At 42.8% G+C, this 7341-nt stretch overlaps 3 non-coding genes across 3 annotated transcripts; all 3 read right to left on the reverse strand.

Annotated features, from left to right (window-relative positions):
• Window positions 1-2925: 2925 nt before the first annotated feature.
• trnak-uuu (transfer RNA lysine (anticodon UUU)) lies at window positions 2926-2998 on the reverse strand. The gene has a single exon. It is a non-coding gene; the product is annotated as a tRNA-Lys (tRNA).
• A 1031-nt stretch (window positions 2999-4029) lies between these two features.
• On the reverse strand, window positions 4030-4102 carry trnak-uuu (transfer RNA lysine (anticodon UUU)). Its single transcript has one exon. It is a non-coding gene; the product is annotated as a tRNA-Lys (tRNA).
• Window positions 4103-5112: 1010 nt separating this feature from the next.
• On the reverse strand, window positions 5113-5185 carry trnak-uuu (transfer RNA lysine (anticodon UUU)). Its single transcript has one exon. It is a non-coding gene; the product is annotated as a tRNA-Lys (tRNA).
• Window positions 5186-7341: the final 2156 nt, after the last annotated feature.

Here is a 7341-nt window from a genome sequence, read left to right on the forward strand (position 1 = left end):
TTTTCACTTGTCATTTTACCAAGTGTTACTATATTCTTATCTCAACACAGTTAACTTTTCTCTTCTCAGTTTCCTATCAGCTCCGAACACTGGTTTCGCCCAGCAACAGCCAGCGCCCTAAAGGCCGTGATTATCCAGCTGAAGGCAAGTACAGCACTATAGTTCGGAGAGGCAACGCCATAACCTATGCTAAAGGCTCTAAAGCCGAGATAGCCTCTTGCTGGCTCTGGAATAGGAGAGAGGAGTTAAGACGGAGGCCAGCTGCAAGACTTAAGCATTTGTTCATTCGATGAGTTCAAGAATTGGACATTTGAACTTTTCTGAATGGGAAGACCATTGATGTTGATTTTGAGAACTATTTGCTGGAGCACGACAAGGTCTTGGAAAATAGCCAGTTGGTTTAATACCCCTTCCTTAGTTTCAGAGTGGAAATGACTATATTCCAACAGAGACCAGTTTTGTCAGTGACTTCCTTGTGGTTCAGAGCAAGGTTCTTGGATCAGTTGGTAATACAGGGATTACCCAGTATACCAAGGAGTTGACCCAATGTTGAATGAGGAACACTATTACGAAGTGCTTAACCGCCGTTAAAAACAAGGATCCTAGTCACACTAAGAATTTCCAGGTCAGGGCAAGTAGAAAGATAAATCCCATAAGTCTGAAAGGTTTCCTCCACTAACAGAGAGTAATCAACCATTTCATGGTAGTGTAGTGTGTGCGTCTGTGTGTGAGTGTGTGCATGATTGTGTGATTGTGTGTGTGTGTGTGTGTGTGTGTGTGTGTGAGTGCGTGTGTGAGCTCATGTTATTGCTCAAGTAATTTTCACTTGTCCTTTTACCAAGTTTTACTGTATTCTTATGTCAACACGGTTAACTTTTCTCTTCTCAGTTTCCCTTCAGCCCTGAACACTGGTGTCACCCAGCAACAGCCGGCGCCCCCAAGCCCATGATTATGCTGCTGAAGGCAAGTACAGCGCTATAGTGTGTAGTGTTGCACGGTATACTGGTACCAATGGTAGACCACGGTACTTAAACACCACGGTACATATGATACCATAATGTTGGAGTACCATAGTACTACGGTACCTCACGGCACCACTACTGTGCAGTTTACCAGCAACCGAGAAGCCTGGCTCCAGGTGAATAAGTTGGTGTCATGACTGCCCAGTAGCACCTGAACAGCCGAGCTGTGGCGGCACACAGGTATGTGACGTGTCAGCAGGGGTGAAAATCCCATTTCATAGTTGGGGGGACAATAAACAGTAAAATTTTGGAGAATAATTCCAGGGGGGGACAAGGAAAAAAAGTTGTAGCCTGTCTTTTATACAGCATCTTTTACCGCAATTTGACGCTTTAATCTTCTCTCTATCTCTCCAACAGGCAGACTGAATGTATATTTATGAGAAATGGCTTAACAACTAAACATTTCCTGCAATTAAACTGGTAAACTGGTTTATAGACAGTGTGCTGTGAGATCTGCCGCTGCGCACCTCACAACCGTGTGTAATAGTCGCGTAATGACCGCTCCTCGTCTGTTAGACTGCACGTCTGTCATGTTTGTCTCACTGACAGATGGAGAGCCTACAGACAGGTACCCATTGCTCCGCCACTGACTGCTCTTGTCCTGTCCTCTCCCTCTTCTTTCTCTCCTGTCCTCTCTGACTATCACTAAACTCTGAGCTTAATCATTAGCTTTTAGCTTAGCAGCACTCGTAATTGAGTAGGCTTTTGAACAATGCAGGAGAAATGTTGCAGACAGTTTATATTATTAGCCTGGGCCTGGGGCTTGTTGTAACAGTAACTGGGATGTGTTGTAACTTGTTTAAGTTAAACTGTGTTTGTGTGAGTGAACATCTTACCCTGCGATGCGCGATGTGGACAGCGGTTCCTGCCACACGCTGCTACTGCTGCCAAGCAGCCCCGCCCGTTGGAAAGAGTGTGGGATATGCCACTACCACTACTAGGATTGGGAGGGGGGGACTCAATCTTTTAAGATTTAAATAGCACATTATTGCGCGATTATAATGAGAACCGCTCACATCGTGCTTTCAATAAATACTACTGCATTGTTCAAAAATTATTAATTGTGTCTCAAATGATTCTAGGGGGGTACAGCTTTACTGAAGGGGGGGGGGTCGTGTTGTCCCCCCCCCCGAGGATTTCCGCCCCTGGTTACATGTCCCAGTGATTTTATAGTCTATATCAGCACTCGTGGAATTCCTCTCGTCCAATCAAATTACTCGGTCGGAAGTAAATGTTGTATAAATAAGATATAGCCACCACTTTCCTCCCTAACAGTGTGTATTTATCAGGGTAAATGTCTGGTTATTAGGGGGTTGTATAAAGAAGCAAGCCATAAGCCTTGGCCTATGGGCCGAGGATAGACTATAAAATACTGGTGGAATGGTGGTGGAGCAATAGTGTGAGCATTTCGGATTACAAGTGTACTACTGTCTCTGAAGTTACTAATCCACCAGAAGTCCGCGGGGAACCTGCCAGTGGAAGCATTTTGGATTACTGGCGGACTGCTGTCCTCTACGCTACTAATCACTACAGAAGTCCGCTTGCTCCTCAATGATTATATATCGAGGAACCCGCCAGCGGATTCCGCCAAAGGACCGCCAAATCGTCCGCTGGGGACCAGCCGTAGGTCCACCAGCCTTGTGCTATCTGGGCAAAGCTGCCAGAAAAGTGCCAAAACATCCATTCCATTTGTCAAGCATCTGATGATTGCAAAGAGGCTTTTACACACTCAATTTTCATGGACATCACATGTAAAGCTGTACAGTTCTTCTTCAATGGGCTAATGGAATGTGCTAATGTTCTACTACTGGTCAAGTGTTGGGTTTGAAGTCCCACAGCATTATTGCAAGCTGGACCCTATTGAGAAAGATACTTGTGGGAAGAAACGAAAGTGTCAAGCCAATGCCTGAACAGGGACTTGAACCCTGGACCCTCAGATTAAAAGTCTGATGCTCTACCGTCTGAGCTACCCAGGCTCTGAGGGGATAATGTTTTTCTCAAAAAAAAAAAGAAAAAAAAAAAAAGAAAATACCTACAAAGATCAGATTGTGATCATTTGTGCAAGACATCATGTTTTCCTGGGGAATACATCTGAAGAGCAGAGATAGGATTTCATATTGAATTTGAAGACCTCTATGTGTTGGTGATATTAGTTTCACACTTGAAAGAGTTGGAAAAGACCCACCTTGACCAGTTGGAGTGCAATGCTTACTATACCTCTAAAGAACATCGAATAATCAGCAATTGTCTGTGAACCTCTGTCAGATATGAAGCCAGTGAATAGGCAAAATCATTTCTTCAATTAACTTGTGTCAGGCTGGTTCTGAGTTTTGCTAATCACAGCTGTGCCAAATTGTTGAGATAAGCATTGATGTACAACTCTTGCACACAAGGGGAATAGTTGCCAAGTTTTCATGTACGCAGTCTTGCTCTTTGCTAGGACTCTCAATTGTGCCGCTTCACAGGAAGCAGGAGGACGAATGTGTCCAATGCCAGATTTTACATGAATATAGCATATTACATTCCACAAGTGTGGTTCCTGTCAACAGAGAATGCTGAGCTCTCTTCCCAAAACCCAGGATTGAAGTGGGGGCCTTTAGATCTTCAGTCTTACGTTCTCCCAAGTGAACTATTTCTGCCCCCAGTGTGGACAGTGAGTGCTGTTACACTACATGTCATCAGCCACCTAAGTACTATCCTCATAAAGGTGCAACTGTTCCAGCAAGTCACCAATACAGTTTGAATGGTTGGAAGAAACCAAAGCTGCCAGAAAAGTACCAAAGCATCCATTCCATTTGTCAAGCATCTGATGATTGCAAAGAGGCTTTTTCACACTCAATTTTCATGTACATCACATGTAAAGCTGCAGTTCTTCTTCGACGGGCTAATGGAATGTATTAATGTTCTACTACTGGTCAAGTGTTGGGTTTGAAGTCCCACAGCATTATTGCAAGCTGGACCCTATTGAGAAAGATACTTGTGGGAAGAAATGAAAGTGTCAAGCCAATGCCTGAGCAGGGACTTGAACCCTGGACCCTCAGATTAAAAGTCTGATGCTCTACCATCTGAGCTACCCAGGCTCTGGGGGGATAATGTTTTTCTCAAAAGAAAACATCTACAAAGATCAGATTGTGATCATGTGTGCAAGACATCATGTCTTCCTGGGGAATACATCTGAAGAGCAGAGAAAGGATTTCATATTGACTTTGAAGACCTCTATGTGTTGGTGATATTAGTTTCACACTTGAAAGAGTTGGAAAAAACCCACCTTGACCAGTTGGAGTGCAATGCTGACTATACCTCTAAAGAACATCGAATAATCAGAAATTGTCTGTGAACCTCTGTCAGATATGAAGCCAGTGAACAGGCAAAATCATTTCTACAATTAACTTGTGTCAGGCTGGTTCTCAGTTTTGCAAATCACAGCTGCGCGAAATTGTTGAGATAAATGTTGATGTACAACTCTTGCACACAAGGTGAATAGTTGCCAAGTTTTCATGTACACAGTCTTGCTCTTTGCTATGACTCTCAATTGTGCTGCTTCACAGGAAGCAGTAGGAAGAATGCGTCCAATGCCAGATTTCATATGAATATGGCATATTACATTCCACAAGTGTGGTTCCTATCAACAGAGAATGCTGAGCTCTCTTCCCAAAACCTAGGCTGGAACTGGGGGTGTTAAGATCTTCATTCTAACGCTCTCCCAACTGAGATATTTTGGCCCTCTGTGGACAGTGAGTGCTGTTACACTGCATTTCATCAGCCACCTAAGTACTACCCTCGTGAAGGTGCAATTGTTCCAGCAAGTCACCAATACAGGTTGAATGGCTGGAAGAAACCAAAGCTGCCAGAAAAGTGCCAAAGCATCCATTCCATTGGTCAAGCATCTGATGATTGCAAAGAGGCTTTTGCACACTCAATTTTCATGTACATCACATGTAAAGCTGTACAGTTCTTCTTCGATGGGCTAATGGAATGTGCTAATGTTCTACTACTGGTCAAGTGTTAGGTTTGAAGTCCCACAGCATTATTGCAAGCTGGACCCTATTGAGAAAGATACTTGTGGGAAGAAATGAAAGTATCAACAGAATGCCTGAACAGGGACTTGAACCCTGGACCCTCAGATTAAAAGTCTGATGCTCTACCATCTGAGCTACCCAGGCCCTGAGGGGATAATGTTTTTCTCAAAAAAAAAAAAAGAAAAAGAAAAAAAAAGAAAACATCTACAAAGATCAGATTGTGATCATTTGTGCAAGACATCATGTCTTCCTGGGGAATACATCTGAAGAGCAGAGACAGGATTTCATATTGACTTGGAAGACCTCTATGTGTTGGTGATATTAGTTTCACACTTGAAAGAGTTGGAAAAACCCACCTTGACCAGTTGGAGTGCAATGCTTACTATACCTCTGAAGAACATTGAATAATCAGCAATTGTCTGTGAACCTCTGTCAGATATGAAGCCAGTGAATAGGCAAAATCATTTCTTCAATTAACTTGTGTCAGGGTGGTTCTGAGTTTTGCAAATCGCAGCTGCGCCAAATTGTTGAGATAAACAATGATGTACAACTGTTACACACAAGGGGAATAGTTGCCAAGTTTTCATGTACAGTCTTGCTCTTTGCTATGACTCTCAATTGTGCCACTTCACAGGAAGCAGTAGGAAGAATGTGTCCAATGCCAGATTTTACATGAATATAGCATATTACATTCCACAAGTGTGGTTCCTGTCAACAAAGAATGCTGAGCTCTCTTCCCAAAACCCAGGATTGAAGTAGGGGCCTTTAGATCTTAGTCTTACGCTCTCCCAACTGAACTATTTCTGCCCCCAGTGCGGACAGTGAGTGCTGTTACACTGCATTTCATCAGCCACCTAGGTACTACCCTCATGAAGTTGCAACTGTTCCAGCAAGTCACCAACACAGTTTGAATGGCTGGAAGAAACTAAAGCCGCCAGAAAAGTGCCAAGGCATCCATTCAATTTGTCAAGCATCTGATGATTCCAAAGAGGCTTTTTCACACTCAATTTGCATGTACATCACATGTAAAGCTGTACATTTCTTCTTCGATGGGCTAATGGAATGTATTAATGTTCTACTACTGGTCAAGTGTTGGGTTTGAAGTCCCACAGCATTATTGCAAGCTGGACCCTATTGAGAGAAATACTTGTGGGAAGAAATGAAAGTGTCAAGCCAATGCCTGAGCAGGGACTTGAACCCTGGACCCTCAGATTAAAAGTCTGATGCTGTGCCATCTGAGCTACCCAGGCTCTGAGGGGCTGATGTTTTTCTCAAAAAAAAAAAGGAAAGATCTACAAAGATCAGATTGTGAACATTGCGTAAGACATCATGTTTTACTAGGGAACACATCTGAAGAGCAGAGACAGGATTTCATATTGACTTTGAAGACCTCTATGTGTTGGTTATATTACTTTCAGACACACTGCCAGAAGGTTTCTCGTGCGCACCACTTCCTGTGGTGCATGCCTTGGCTCAGCTGAACGCGCACCATCAGCCTTAGCTAAGCTGAAACAATGGCAGGGAAAGTGGATTTAATCTCTTTCCTGAAAACACAAAATATACCATAACGTTTTGTAAAAGGCACACGCGTTTTATTAAAACGCATGTGTGTGCCGAGGTAAACAGTAATAGTAATGATGAGACAGTGAAACGTGACTGCTGTGACGACCCCTCCGCTCCACTAGTTGTCCCTGCCTTTTGCTGCTGTTCTTTCTCTTGCAGGAAGCAGGGTGGAGGGTCATCAGCCTGATCGAGCCAAAGAGCATGGATACCAAGAGGCGAAGCTCAATAGAACGCCCCATAGCAACAGACTCGCCCATGGTTTCGTCCTACCGCCGCCATTTTGGACTGTCAGCACACCGCAGCAAGCCAGCTTGCATACAAAAACACACAGACAAACTGAAGTATATTGCTATTAATTATGCTTACAGTGCTACTCACCTCGTGATAGCTTGGTCACAGCTGCTTTTTCACGTTTTTGTAAAGCAAAATATAGACAAACAAACAAAACAAAACGAGGAAAAACAGCCGAGATGGCATCTCTACATATTACAACCACTTATGAGAAGATTAACTTAATTACTCCTTCAAAATCACCCCATAAGCCAATCTACCAAAAAATTAAAAAAATATATATAAATAATGAAATCAATATTTTAACTAGAAACACATTAATGGCGATGTCACATAGTCAGGAATAAAGATTTATTTACAGTTTGTACAGTAAGGGGACAGTAATAATAATAATAATAATAATAATAATAATACATAAGCTATTTTAATATGATATATTTTAATGC

Source organism: Epinephelus fuscoguttatus, linkage group LG20 (assembly GCF_011397635.1).
Source record: "Epinephelus fuscoguttatus linkage group LG20, E.fuscoguttatus.final_Chr_v1".
In the NCBI taxonomy this organism is placed as follows: domain Eukaryota; kingdom Metazoa; phylum Chordata; class Actinopteri; order Perciformes; family Serranidae; genus Epinephelus; species Epinephelus fuscoguttatus.